Genomic DNA, 13766 nt, shown 5'->3' with positions numbered 1-13766 from the left:
GGGGATAGTCTGTTGACCACAATGCACCTGACTGAAGGACATTTAGGTATATACCAAAATCAAAGAGAGTTGTATCTGGTGGATCTATAGGACAGGAATTATTTAGAACTGTAATATTTTTCATGGTTTGGTGATCGTGACAATTAAATGTAGTAGCGCCACATCCATTTCCATATTGACACGCATGTTCCCAGCAACTTATCATTTGTTGAGCAGCAAAAAAGTACCAAAACGCTCCAAGCACCTAAAGAAACAACAAGCTTGTTAGATTGAACTTTTGAGAAAAATATGATCCTTTATTTAAAGAAAGCAAACTTTTTAAAATTAAATAAATTATGATAAAAGTGAAACTTACATGACTAGCGAGAATGTAGAGAAAAAGATTGAGTAAGCCTTTAAGCCATAATGGGATATGTCCTTTGAAAGGTTTTCTAGCTTTTTTGCATGATAGGTAGATGCGAAGAACTCGTGGTACATATTGCACCATAACAAGAAAGTTCATAATACGCTTCCCGAAAGATCCTGAGACCCTCATCTTTGGAAAGAAAATGAGAATTGCCACCTGGACACGTTGCAATGTTAATATCAACTATTAACAACATATCGTGAGACAAAATATTAAATTAGGTTAATACTAGAGATACTAAATTTGTGTATCAAGTGACCTGACAATTGGATCCCAAGTGACCTGACAATTGGATCCCAAGTGACATGGCAATGTCATATCATCGCTTAATGATATGGATTTATTAATTAGTTCAAAAGTCTTAATGATTTTTTAGGGGGAAAAAAGGTCCTAACTGACAAGAACCGACTACAATACAGTACCCTTTTCTTCGCCAGGATGTCTGCCTTTCGTCAACCAAATCATTTTTCCAATACTTTTCTCAGTTTCACAAAATCACTCAAATATGAATGGGCAATTTAGTACTATGAACTTTCACCCTTATGGCATGTTTGCACTTGCAATTTTAATAGTTATGTATCCTAATCTTATTAATTTTTTGAAATATGGTTCCAACATTAACTTTACATGCCAAAAATTTTGTTAATTGCCTACGTGGCAATGGTAGGTCCCACCTATTCACTTCTTTTGAATCCATTTGAAGGGTATTTTCAGGTAATTGGTGTCTCCTCTCCCAAACCCATTTGACACAAAAAAATCCCACCCAAACCCATTTGACATCAATTGTCTAAAATACCCTTCAACTAGCATTAAAAGAAGTGAATAAGTAGGTCACAAGTCTGCCACGTGGGCAATTAATGGAAATTTCGCTAGTCAAGTTAATGCATTAACTAGATTGCAAAAAATTAATAAGATTAGAATACATAATTTTTAAATTTGAGAGTGCACAGACAAACATGCCTTAAGGGTGAAAGTTTAGCATTCTAATTGAAATTAACCCTAGTTTTATTTGGTTGAAATCGAAATAGCAGAGACGATGCCCAGTCTTCATGATAGATGTATTCTTATTCGATTCTATCAAACACAGTCAGAATCAGGGGCAGAGCCAGCATGGGACCAGTGTGGTCCCATGTCCCCACTCCATTTTTACCTCTTTTATTTGTATATTATATATGATATATAATATTATAATATATTAGATTGATTTTAGGATATTTACTCTAAAATAAAATAAAATATTATGTTCTTTTTGTATACAAATAAACAGTAAAATTTCTTTATCTCCCTTAAATCTTCAAGGTTAGTTTATGATATTTGCACAAAAAACTCCTAAAGTTTTAACATTTTATTTAAACTTTTGTTAATTTCTTATTTTCCTAATTTTTTTTTTTTCGTATGAGTTGGGTACCTTAATATTGCTCTTTATGAACTCTTTTTTCTTCCCCATTTATTTTTATCTGTTGGAATATAAATGATTAATTTTTAAGTCTTTAATAGTTTAGATGATAAAATTAATATTTAACCAATTTAAAATATGAAATTCATGATAATTATGAAGATAAGACAAATTTTATGAAAGACCCCCTCTAATGTGAAATACTGGCCCCGCTACTGGTCAAAATGTTATCTAATATGGTTGAAATGGTACTTATAGCCACCGATGTATTGATCACTTGGTCTTCATATCATTATAACAGTCTATAAAGTCCTTGAATCTTTATGGTGACACCATTTACATTTGGGGTCCTATACGAAATTTTTTTCAACGATCCAAACAATCTATTTTTTTAAGTCTACATCCATAGATCATCTTTGCAAAAAATTAGACAAATCGAAAACCGTTTTGACATCTAATTGTGTCCTACAAAATTAATGAACACGGTCTTCAAAAAAGGACAAAATTTTCAATAGAATGGTCAAATGATATCGGATTCAAGAGATTTTTTTTGTAAATATGATCTTTGAATGAATATCTACAAAATAGACGATTTGAATTAGTGAAGTACAATACAAAGTGGGCCCTACAAGGTGTCTCTTAAATAAACTTATTTGAGGGATTCCTAATATATATATATATATATATATATATATACAATCCCCTTCTATTGAGGGATCCCTAAAATATTATTTGAGGGACACCATTTAGGGTATACTACGAATTTTGTTCTAACGATCCAAACCATCTATTTTGTAAGTCTAAATTCATAGATCATCCTTGCAAAAAATTAGACAATTCGGAAAACGTTTCGACATCCAATTGTATCATACAAAATCAATGAACATGGTGCTTCAAGAAAGTACTAAAATTTCAATAACACAATTGAGTGGTCAAACAATATCAGATTCTTGTGATTTTTTTTGTAGAGATGAGATTTGAATGATTATCTAAAATATAGACAGTTTGGATTAGTGAAATATGATGCGAAGTAGACCCTACAAAGGTGTCCATCGAATAAGCTAATTTAAGGGATCCCTTAATGGAAGCTCTATATATATAGGACTATTCTCTAGTGCGGACGTCGGGAATTGCTTAATGTCCGGACTCGTTTTGTTTTTTTCACATGATCAGAATGAATTCATTCATTCAGTGGGAAGAAAACCATTTCCATTTTGTTTTCTACATCTCTCTTCTTTATCATTAGAAAAAAGGCACTAAAGCACACATAACAGCCTCCAAATTCTTTCTACAGGCCACCAATGAAGGAAAAGCCAATCTAGAGGTGATGTTTGAGTTTTAGGTATTGGTAGAGCATGGTTTCTATTCTACCTTTACCAAGAAAAGTGATAAGGTTAATTTATTATCACAAAGAAGGCAAAAGAACATGTAGGACGATGTTAGAAAAAGTACGGACGTCCGTAGTAGAGAACAACTCATAAAGGACCAACTCATATATATATATATATATATATATATATATATATATCATTGCATGCAAACAAAAACAGTGAGATTTATGACCAAAATAAAAAATAAAAACAGTGAGATTGGAAAAGCAATTAACTACTGGATCTAGAGTCTGGATATCAAAGAACTTTTCTTCATACCTGTGGAAGAGGAAGAATAGCTAAAATGTCAACTATGATGGACGACTCCCGTATCTCCTTTGTTATACTTGGTATTAGATATTCCTTCTCATGAACTTCAGTTACTTCAGGTAATAACTCACGAAAGCATTTGATGAATGATGTTATTAACTTGGAGGAGCAACTTTTGGGAAGAATTCGATTCATGAAAGGCGAACAATTTTCAAATCTACAAACTTGCAAAATTATTCTGCCTACATAAAATAGATCAGTGAACAATCGCGAGACGAGAGCGATAATCTTTATGGTGTTGTCCAACCTCAGACACTTCAAATCGTGGTTGAGGAGAGGAATGTAGAGGAACAAAGGATCCAGGAAAACGCCAAGCACACATGATGTTATAAATATTTTAGTCAACCGTGCCGCATTTTTTGAATTTTTCACATCTACATCTCTCGTGGCAGAATTTTCCGTTGTCTGGTTTGAATTTGGATAATCTGTTCTGCTGGCCAAGACACAAAGAACATAAAATTACGCATATAGGATAGAATTAAAGATTTGGCTTGATTATACTATTATTAATGTTATTGCAATGCAATGACTTTAGCATGTCCTTAAAACAACAAAAGGTTAAACTGTTCTAGATCAATAAGAATATAATTTAAAACATTTATTTTTGTAAGAAAGGAAAAAAGTTGAATTTGGGTCATGCATTTGAAACTCGTACGTATATAGAGAAACCAACCTTGCTTCAGCGTTCTCTAAATCACCGTGAGCGGAAGCCATATAAAACTCAAAGCTTTTTTGTTTTCTTGTCTTTTTTACTTTTTCCAGAAACTGAATCTGATCTTGCTAGTGGAATTTGCAAATGATGGGAGCAAACTGAAGTCAAGTTATGAGAATGGTAGATGCTCTCGTTTTGAAGCTTCTAGAGTTTAGATCAACAATAATTGCTATATAAAATAAGATATGTGAGAGACTTAGTGTAGTAGACATTTGATAAACCTTGTCCCCTACTACTCTTCCACTAAGTGTAAAGAATCAGAGGCAACTGGCTGTGAACAATAATTGTGGTTGACTGAGGAGGAAGGACAAACACAACGACAAAGACATAGACGTTTTAAAATCATATCAGTTAGACTATCAAAATCACCACAAATGAAGGTGAAGATGAAGATGGCGACTCGCAATTTTAAAAAAAACAAAATTTCCACATTTTCAGGAAGTTGGTGCAAATCATCATCATCATTATTTAAAAAACAATTTTACCACATTATCTGAATCACGTGAAGGACAGAGTCAAATTAGATAATTCAATATATGTAAATGGATCTATACGTACGTGACTTTCACTAGATTCAATATAATTTAGTTTCACAGCTTTGTGCAATTATCCTTCTGATTAGTATCCAAGTTAAAGCGATGAGTGCTCAGCAGAGTATGAACTTTGGAGCACAAAATAGCCCATAATTATTGATTTAGAAGGGTAAATTTGCATCAATATCACAGGCACTCGTATTGTGTCTTAATAATTTATTTCTTTTATTACTCAAACTTTACTTTTAAATGGGCGAGACTTCTAAAGACTGATTTATATTCAACTCCAATAAAACTCGTATTGTGTCTTAATCTCAAATTTTTTGATGAACTTGTATGGAATTAATCTTTGTTTACATTATAAAAAAAAAAATTAGTTTTATGAACATTTTCACTAGAAAGTTATAAATTATAAAAATATAATTGTATTTGATTATAAAAGAAAGAGGCACGAATTATGAACGAATGGGTGGGTATATAGACCTAGGAATCATTTTCGAGGTTGAATATGATATAAATTAACTAATATCAACATTTTGGCCTTGGATATTTTTTTTTTTACCGTTAAATTTCATTAGATTCAATCAAGCTCGTCTGATTGGAAATAGACACTTAGTTTTTTTAATTAAAAAAAATGGGAAAATTTGAATTTGTACCATTGGATTGCAATAGTCCAATGGCCTGAACAGACTCGTTTATGGGTTTTGCATCACTAGAGGAAGTCCACAAAACAGATAACGGAAGTTTCTCTCCATAAAAATCTTGTGCGCCTAATTGCAACTGAGAATTTTCCTTTTCAATGGTTACATGTCCGTCCACGATGAAAAGCATCATTTCAAGTGTTTCATCCTTGTTTATAATGATTTCTCCACGAGTATACTTCTGGGGCTTAAGCTTCTCAGAGATTTCTCTCAAAACTCCTTCGTCCATGTCTTTAAGTAGTGGCACCTATAAATAGATACAATATTTGAGAAAAATATGAAGCAAATCTTCTAAAAGTTAGTACTGTGTAGCTAGGATGATATGTAATGGTTTTAATTGGATGCGTTTTCTTCATTAAGTTCTAAATACTTGCTTCATATATATATATATATATATATATATATATATGATCTTTGAATGAGTATCTACAAAATAGACGGTTTGAATTAGTAAAATACAATCTAGAGAGGGGCCTAAAAGGGGTGTCCCTCAAATAAGTTATTTGAGGGACACCCTTTTTAGGCCCCTCTCTAGATTGTATTTCACTAATTCAAACCGTCTATTTTGTAGATACTCATTCAAAGATATCTCTACAAAAAATCGCTTGAATCCGATATCATTTGACCACTCAATTGAATTATTGAAATTTTAGTACTTTCTTAAAGCACTGTGTTCATTGATTTTGTAAGACACAATTGGATATCAAAACAGTTTCCGATTTGTCTAATTGTTTTCAAGGATGATCTATGAATATATACTTAAAAAATAGATGGTTTCGATCGTTGAAAAAAAATTCGTATAGGACCCTAAAGGGTGAGGGATTCCTCAATAGAAGGGGACTATATATATCGAAGTGTTTTTAGGTTAAGCCATCAAACTCTAGTATCTCTCCACTTCTTTTTTGGTGGTCCTAATAAAACATGAAAACTCACTTCCAATTATTCCCTCTTTTTTTATTTTATTTATGAAATGCATATTCTAGTAAGCTCTAATGACTGCTCTACCCTCAAACTAAAGTAGCAGCATGATGTGGTCTTTGATAGAACAAAAACTAAACGCGTGTAATGCACACGGAGATTTTAAAACATATTAAAAAGAAAAATAGACCGCACTTGCTGCTTTGTTGCTCTTTACTCCGGCTTTCTCACAAACAGGTTGTGGGCATTCTTGCCCAGCCGCCCAAGAGGTCAAAATGACTGACTTCTATGGTATCCGGCGAGGTGAGGTGCAACTGCGCCTCTTTGAGCTTCTTTGAGTCCCCCGATTGTTGTTGAGAGAAGGATTTGACAAACCGGCTAACTATTACCCGCCATTGGGAAGATGATTGGGGTTTCTTAGATAAGTTTGGGTGGGAATGTCTTCACCTTCATTGACATATGGTTTCTTAAAAAAGAGAGGGAGAGTTAGGTCGTTGGTTTGTATGAGAGAAAGGGAGCGGGTGGGGATGGATGGGTTAGGTTGACGGGGAAGGGGTGGGAGCTGGGGGCTGGGAGGGACGGAGAGTGGAGATCGGGGAAAAGGGGTGGGAGCTGGGGGCTAGGAGGGACGGAGGGTGGAGATCGGGGAGAGGAGGTGGGGCTGGTTGATCATTGTGTTTTTAATTATTTTATAACTTTTTTGAATAATGCTACTCTTAACACATTTGTATACCACCTTATGTGGCAAATGAGGTAGACAACCACATCAATTAAATTTATTTAATTTTTTTTCTTTTATGATTTACTAACACTTAAAAAAACACAATTAATTAAAATTTCTTTATTAAAACTAGCCCGAGCATGTGCTAATTGGTTTTATTTTTTATTTTTTATTTTATTTTTAGAATTAAGAATAGATAACATGGGTAGTTATGTTCTATAAAAGTAGGGCCTATTATCTTTTTTTATTTTTTTTATTTTTTTAAATAGGAAAATGTGAATTTATGATATTATCCTCATTTAATTAATAATTTCAATTCTTCATGTTTGAATTAATCAAGGGCATTTTCTGGTATTTTGAATGTTTCCATTCTTTGCCTTTTGCTTTATATATAGAGATACACTTCATTAAATTAATTGACATGGCATATGATCTAGGCATACCCATCATGTGGTATAGAAATGTGGGATAAAAATGTGGTAAATGAATTTAAAATATATATAATTTTTTATAATTTTTTTCACCCACCTGGAATTCTTATCAGAGTAAAAAGTGGGACTCGTTATTGTCACGTAAGCAATTAAAATGGTTTTGATCCATTTAGGTCTTTCATGAGTTTGGTTATGAATTTGCAAGTTTTCAAAGATGTACTTGTTTACTGCTTTTTACTAAATGAGATTAGGATGGGTGTTTTCAGCCTGGGGTATATGTAGATGGAAAGGCCACTACTACTTAATTAAAGTCATGGGTTTAGAGGAACTTACCTGCATATATTTTTTAATACGGATTTGAAGATTCGGGGGAAGAATAGAGAAGATATAGTCCAAATCAGCATCCCCGTCTTCTTCAACTTTTTGGGGATGCCATTTTCAGATAACCACAACTCTGTCTCTTTATCTTTCTTTTCCATCTTTCGTTTCACTTTCACCTTGTGTCTATGGTCTTCTCTTCGTGCAGTATTCAACTGCATGTATGTCTATATATATATATATATATATATATATATATATATATATATATGCATGCCACAACAAGCAGCTCAGTCATTCTTAACTAGGTATTAGTTATTTATGTATCCTTTAAATCAAAAACGATACATGCAACTTTCTTTAAATTAAACTCAAGCCTAACCTGCAAATTTCCAATGAGATATAAGAATAAAAGCAATCCAATTATAGAGATGAACGCTTCAAAGAGGTTCTCCCATCCATCCACGCTAGGCTCAAGATTTGAACCAAGAGAACTGCAAAAATGTAATGGTAAAACATATATATGATTGGAAGTAAGCAAATTCATCATTACCCATCAAAGTTCAAACAAACAACACCAAAAAAAAATAAAAATTACAAACCTCAAATTTCGCAGTCCCCACCAAAAACAATTGGAGATCTTTTGAAAGTATTTTGTTGACCCTGGTATACCAGATTGAAGGATTGTACTATATACACCAAAATCAAAGAGCGTTGTATTCGCTGGACTTATTTCTAAATGTGTTATGCTCATGACAGCCAAAAGAACTAGTATCACATCCCTTTTTTTTCCGACATGCATCATACCAACAAATGGTCATTCGTTGAATAGCGAAAAAAATACTATATAACTCCAAGTACTTAAATAATAACAAGTTTGTTAATTAGATTAGACTTAGAGATGATGATGAAAATATAAATAAAATTAGATTTTAATTTTTGACTTCACTCAAGTTAAACAAAAATACTTCAAAATATATTTATCAAATACTGTCAAATTTGGCGTATTTGGAAGGACTCGCCTCCTTGCGTCACAACATTAGATTCTCGTGATTAGGACAGTTTCCTTTTTCAACAACTTATCTTCACCCTTTGAACATAGACTGAAAATTATGAGAGTTTCTACCTATAGCAGTACGAGGTATTTACCCTTACGCCCAAGAGACTAGAGTTTGAATGCCTTTGGTTATAACAAAAAGGAAAAAAGAACATACACGAATAAGGATTGGAAGAAGGACTTAATGTTATGAAACATTATTGTTTTGTGAAAATGTAACTCAAGAATATTAAGTATATGCCTACTCTATTGTAATATGGATCATTTTGCCCCATGTACATTTTCCATTCATCAAGGTTGATTGAGTTAAGAACCTAGCCTCTTACGGAAAAAAAAAATCCAACCAAATCATTTATCAAGATTAAATATTGTTACTTACATGACTAGCCAGGATATACATAAAAAAATTCAAGACACCTTTAATGACAGGACTCGATCCCAATTCCACTTTGAAATTCGAACCAAGTCCTGTGCGTGTCCGACACCTGGCGAATGTCGGGCACAAATGCCTTTTTTACCCTTCCTGTTACAAATGCGTTTAACCTTCCCTTAGATTTCTGCCGAAAATTCGGCAGAATCTCCTCTGTAATTTGTCCAAACCCAAAAAATTTTCACCTGTTAAACAAGCAAATAATTTCACACAAACTGCCAGAATAAATCCAATCAACCATTCACCAGTTCAAGTTTCCTACTAAAACTAGATATCAGAGCAATTGCTATAAATTTACAAAACCTTAAGTACTTTCCAACCAAATCCTACGTTTCTTGGTGGCGCGGAAGCTAGGAGTGGCCCGGAGGTGGATTCCTGCGTACTTCTATGGCCTGGGGGCGAAAAACAAGTTGAAAGTGTGAGTAGACAAAAATAATGTTCTTAAAACAATTTAGAAATATAATAACCCCCGTTGTAAAAATAATTCGATATGTAAATCTAAAATTCGACTGTATTCAATTACAAGGCATTTAGATAAAACATAGGTATGTATACGTATCTTTACCGATATAAAACATGCATGTATATCGAGAAAACTGGTATATAAAATGACTGAAAGTAAGGGCTGCATAAAAGTACTCAAATTCCTTTAAAACTACCACCTAGATGTACCCATGTAAATCCGTCAATTCCCCTGGCAGGTCTCGGCGACACGCAGTCTATCCGAGCCGCAAACTGGCAGGATTCAGGGGACTATGGTCAGCCTGATCCGCTGGCAGGTCTCGATGACACCAAGTCAACTTGAGCCGCTCTGGCAGGATTCAGGGGCCGTAGTCAGCCTGATCCGCAATCTAGCAGGTCTCGGGGACACAAAGTCAGCCGAGCCGCAAATCCTGGCAAGTCTTGGGACACCAAGTCTGCCGAGCCGCAAATCCTGGCACTCACGGTCCGAGCGTCCCCGAAACTCGTGAGGCGATGTCAAGTGCACTGACAGAACTGTAAATAGACTGGATGTCCGTAGACATCGGTCCATCTGAGGGTAATCACCAAAAAAATGGGTATGTGGTGGTTTTTAAAATAAAGTACTTAAGAAAGTCTGATAAATAACTATAATCTGAAACTATGCTGCTATCTTATCTAATAGAAGTCTCAACTCTGTTTTCTACAGCTTTTTAGCATGTGCAACTAAGCAGCATGAAATTATAGAAATGTTACTGCACAATCTTGCTCGAAAAACAGGCAATAAAACTTATTCAAGATCAAATATCAATTTATTCAGATAAACTCATTTATAAAAACTCATATTATAAACTTATTTATATAAAATCATTTATGAAAGAAAATCCACTCATTGTTGGTCCGAGCTAGCTGCACCTTTTGAAGGTCCCTCCTGTGGCACAGTCTGGCCTCTGGTGCCTGATTAACCATGAAGATTAAATTAATAAAACTGCTCAATAAAAGAATTATATTAAACACCCTGCCCCCGGTTCCTAGAAATGTGTGCACCCATTTTAAAGTCACTCCTATGCCCACTTTAGCCTTTCAGACAATTAGAACGGCCTTGAAAGACTTGAAACTTTACTAAGCGATAAACTGCCAGACCGGCCGATCCGGAATCCCGTGGGGTCCACGATCTCCGATGGCCAATCTGGGATTCTCTAAAGGTCTCTCACGGGGAAAGACCCACATCCTGCGAGTTTGGTCCGAAACGGACGGTCGGATTAGCCAAAATCGCGTTATCGCTTAAAATCCAAACCCTAGCCCCAGGGTTCGCGATTTCGGAGTATCCGGGACTCCGATTCGAAATCCGTCGAATCCCACACGATCCTGAAATCATGTCAAACGACATATCCAAAATTGAGTGCGATCCAACGACTCGACGACACTGCACCCAGGAATCGCGCAATATGGAAAATCCGTTCGGGGTCCAAACGGATTCCAAATCGAGATCCGCGAAATCCTACGCGCTCGTGACAACACGAGAATCGTAAAATTACACAGAATTGCTACTGTACCCTCACCCACGCGCTGCCACACGCGCCGGCAGCTTGGGTGTCCAAAGCGATAATGGGTTGCCGGAAAAACTCAAAACCGAGACTCCAAACTTCTATCCTAGGTAAAACACCCCATTTGGAGTCACTTTTGTTCTTGGAAATACCCCAAAAAGTGGCCGAAAATGGCCGATCACGGCTGCCGAAGTTTGGCCAATTTTCAATTCGAAAATCGAGTGATCTAGAGTTAAAATCGATCAAAACCTAGCCAACCATCAGTTAGAGCATGAAAAATAGCTGAGAATCCATAACTTACTCGAACGATTTGGTGGAGAATCGAGGGAGAACGAAGAGCTTGAAGATTCGAATGAAAACCGGCGATTTTCGCCAGTTTCCGGCGAACTCCGGGCGGCCCAAGGGCGGCGATGGGTCAGGTCGTGACGGCGAGGGTGTGGCGGAGCTATTGGTACCAACACCGGAGATCGGCGTGCCCTGTGGTGGCCGCTGTCTCGATCGGAAGGGAGGAGGGTGGCGCGGCTGGGTGCGACGGGAGGAGAGAGAAATGAGGAGAGAGAAAGGAGAAAAGAGATAAAAATCTAACTTTTATCGAAATTACCGTTTTGCCCTTCGTGGTATTTTGACCGTATTGTCTTCGTTACAACTGCGATTCGAGTCTACTCCGTGTCTACGGACTCGTTTCGCCGTGCTCTACCCAATGGCGCAAGCGGAATTGCCAAATTCCTTGTCGGTCAAAAAGTCAACTTTTTCCTTATTAAATAATGCGATGGCAAAATCGTCTTTCTTCTCTAATAAATTAATACTAATTTTGAGATATTTTGTTTTGGGTTATTACATTTAACCCATATAGCAGTCTCTTTGATCTCTTCTTTAGAGTCTTTTTAAGTTCCTTACATGATAAGTAGATCCGAAAAACTCGTGGCACATATTGCAACAAAACAAAAAGATTCATAATAGCCATCCTTTTTGTGCTCAAAGATCTCAAGTCCCGCATTTTTGAAAAGAAGATGAAAATTGCTACCTGGACAACATAATACAAACATTTAAAATCAAATTATCACGAGCAAAGATCACTAATATTGGCCACTGTCGGCCCACTGTGGCTAGGTAAATTGTGGCTTTTGCCTCTTTTGCTAGTAGAAAGTAAATTCCAATAAAGGTCTAACCTGTGGAAGCGGAAGAATAGGCAAAATGTCAATGAAGATATTATTGTAGAAGCGGAAGAATACCCACATCTTAGCTATTGTTGATTTCCACGAAAACCTTATTTTCGAGTCGTTTTGTGTGACACTGACACGATATTTAGCAGATGTATAAATTTGAAAAATAATGTCAAATATATAGAAAAGATCAGTGAGTGATCTTAAAAGAAGAGCTGTTGTCTTCGAGTTTCTGTCAGCCAGCAGGCACTTGATATCATCCTTCATCATAGGAACGTAGAGAAACAATGGATCCAGTGCAACAGCAAACAGACATGATACTACAAATATCTTCTTCCACATTTGAAGGAAAGCCCCCCAACGAGTATCATGATTTTCGTCCTCTTTTTTATTTGATCCATCTTCATCTTTCATGGCTGAGTTTTTCACTGTCGCCCCTGAATTTGAATAACGATCACTGGAGAAAAACAAAAACAAAAACAAAAAAAAAAAAAAAAAATGTAAATTTGCGCATATCAGCTCGTTTGACAAGAAAAAGCAGTCCATTAATTTAATTTTACTACGTATTATTTTATTATATGTACCACCATATGTGTTTAAATATTTGGCTTATTACAACGCAATGACTTTAGTTGTTCTCAAAACAACAAAAGGTTCTGTTCTTTTTTCTTTTTTCTTTTTTCTTTTTTCTTTTTTGAACGAAAAGGTTCTGTTCTGTAGTGGGGACTTTGCATTGTTTGATATAAGAATATTTATTTAAGAAAGGAAAAATGAAAATGGTGCCTGCATGTTAAAGTTGTACGTATATATACAAACTAACCTTGCAACTTTCTCTTTCGAGTTGTCTGTTGCTTCAGTTTTCCCTTCCATGTTCCCTTCCATGTTCCCTTCTATGTTCTCCACAACTACAGTTACTTCACCGGTAGCCATGCAAACCTTTCTTCTTCTTCCTTTTTTTCTTTTTTTTTTGGCAGAAAACTGAATCTGATCTGTGCTAGAATTCTGGAATGCAAATGATGGAGCAAATCCCCTTTAAATCTCAAATTTTCTACAACTTAAAGTCAAGTTTATAAGAATGGTAGATGTATGTACTGTGTACATGCTGTTTGGTCCAAGGTACGTGGCCACGTGAAGCTTTTGTGTGGACTGTTTTCTGCCACGTTTTGAATCTTATTGAATGCACGTTGTGGAATTAAAAGGAGAGACTTTTTTTTGGCACTTGTTAGTTGTGGAACTAATGCAGGTATGAATGGGAAAATGACTTTACATGGATA

General features: G+C 35.5%; 1 pseudogene; it reads right to left on the bottom strand.

Moving 5' to 3' along the window:
• Positions 1-395: 395 nt before the first annotated feature.
• Positions 396-13506, bottom strand: LOC117618357 (annotated as a pseudogene).
• Between the last annotated feature and the right edge of the window lie 260 nt (positions 13507-13766).

The sequence above is a fragment of the Prunus dulcis genome, chromosome 2, assembly GCF_902201215.1.
Source record: "Prunus dulcis chromosome 2, ALMONDv2, whole genome shotgun sequence".
NCBI lineage: Eukaryota > Viridiplantae > Streptophyta > Magnoliopsida > Rosales > Rosaceae > Prunus > Prunus dulcis.
The sequence above is the reverse complement of the archived record's forward strand: the minus strand, read 5'-3'. Positions and strand labels throughout refer to the sequence as shown.